Source organism: Echinops telfairi, unplaced genomic scaffold, assembly GCF_000313985.2.
Source record: "Echinops telfairi isolate 266 unplaced genomic scaffold, ASM31398v2 ScPeMD7_2573;HRSCAF=3158, whole genome shotgun sequence".
NCBI classification, from domain to species: domain Eukaryota; kingdom Metazoa; phylum Chordata; class Mammalia; order Afrosoricida; family Tenrecidae; genus Echinops; species Echinops telfairi.
The window spans coordinates 16,754,024-16,756,041 of record NW_022106471.1 but is presented as its reverse complement, the minus strand read 5'-3'; positions in this window follow the sequence as shown (position 1 = coordinate 16,756,041).

The window sequence follows — 2,018 nt, the reverse complement described above, 5'->3', positions numbered from 1 at the left end:
CCAGAGAGCAAGAGGGGAGAGACGGCGGGCCTTGCAGAGCCATGTATAGCTGCCATGCAATCAAACTGCGACCTGATTCATCCCACATGTTCCTATTGGCCAGGTTGGCACCATAAATGTGACTATCACAGATGCGAGGGGAAACTCTCTTCTAAAATGTAGTTGGCTAAGACGTGAACGGACCATTATTTCCTCAAGCAGTGTTGAGTTCAGCTTTTAATCTGTATAGGTGAATGCACCATGTATTTCAGTCTAATGAGCTTTCCTATACATGCTTATCTTCCTTTCATCACTAGTCTTTTAAATTATATACCATTATTTAGATTAATAATTTATTATTAGAATTACCAAATGTCCTCTTTAGGTTACTTATTATTTCTCAAGAAGCTGACAATGTTGTCTTTAAAGTGGACTACAGATAAATATATGAATATATTTTGAGCTTATACTTAATCATAAACCTTAATCTAGGAACAATGAATTTTTATGATGTGGCCCGGCTCAAAATTTTCCCTCACAAAGTAATCACTAAAGATACAGGAGCTGAAGTGTGAAGAAGCCTAATGGTGCCCAACTATCAGAAAGAATATCGTCTAGGTTCTTAAAGGCCTGTCTTAAAGCAAGCAACCATTAAGGTGAGGTTATCAGCTAAGTCTACATGGAAAGAGTGCACCAGCCTGTATAATCTAAGGATTGTTGCTAATTCAAATCCTTGATCAGAGGAGGGAATTATATTATAGCTTAAGTTCTGAGAAGCTGGGTTGCAAAAGGCTAGAGATGACAGAGAAAGCCTAAAATCCATTTGTAGAGTCCCTCTGTAGATTAAGCCTCCATTGCATTCTCATTGACCACAGACCAGGGATATAAATAGTCTTGCCCTCAGATAGAGTGTATTGGAAGGTGGATTGCTTCCACCCACTGACCAGTCACTGGACAAGCAATCTCCTCAGGGACTTATGTGGCTGTGTCCCTGAGGGAGATCACTGTATTGAGGGGTCACATGATCAGGAATCAGGTAGCCCCTGGACCAATAGTGTAAGTGCTTCTGACTTACATAATACACCCGAGTGTCCCAATCCCACTCAGGACTCCCATCAGTAACTACGTTATAGCATTCTGCTGCCAACCATGTGTTAGTCTTTTCTGACTCCCCATGTCTTTTGTAAAACTATGTACCCCAGCAAACCCTTGACATCATCATGGCCTCATTCTAATGGTCTTCCTCATTAGATGATATGTCTTTAGCCCCATTTAAGACCTCTTAATTGTTTTCTTTATTACAAAGAAGAAGTAAAGAAAAGATCAAAGTGGGTGTCAGAAGAGAGTCTGAAACTTGCTCTTGGACACAGAATAGTAAAGGGATGGATGGGTGATGTGCTTCCGAAAGATCAAATTATATACCAAACTCCTCGATGGAGTAGTTAGTTATACACCAAACCCGGTGGAGCGGTTATCCACCGTACCACGGGGTCACTGTGAGCTGGAACCCACTGGCTGGCCATTGGCAGTCAGCAAATGGGCGCCTTGCTATCTTACTGTAGCAGTGAGAGGAGAAAGAAAAGCGGTGAAAAGGTGACAAAATAGTTACTTGTACTCATAAAAATTTCTTGAGGGGGAAAGTATAGAATTTAGTTGCGTTTTTTTTTTCAATCATTTTATTGGGGGCTCGTATAGCTCTTATCACAATCCATATATATGTTGTGTCAAGCACATTTGTACATATGTTGCCATCATCCTTTTCAAAACATTTTCTTTCTACTTGAGCCCTTGGTATCAGCTCATATCCCCACCCCCCTCTCTCCCTCATGAACCCTTGATAATTTATAAAATATTTTTTTCATGTCTTATACTGACCAATGTCTCCCTTCACCCACTTTTCTGTTGTCTGTCCCCCAGAAGGGGGTTATAGGTAAAGCATTGTGATTGGCGCTCCCTTTCTCCCCCACCTTCTCCTTCCCTTCCTGGTATCACTGCTCTCATTATTGGTCCTGAGGGGTTTATCTGTCCTGGATTCCCTG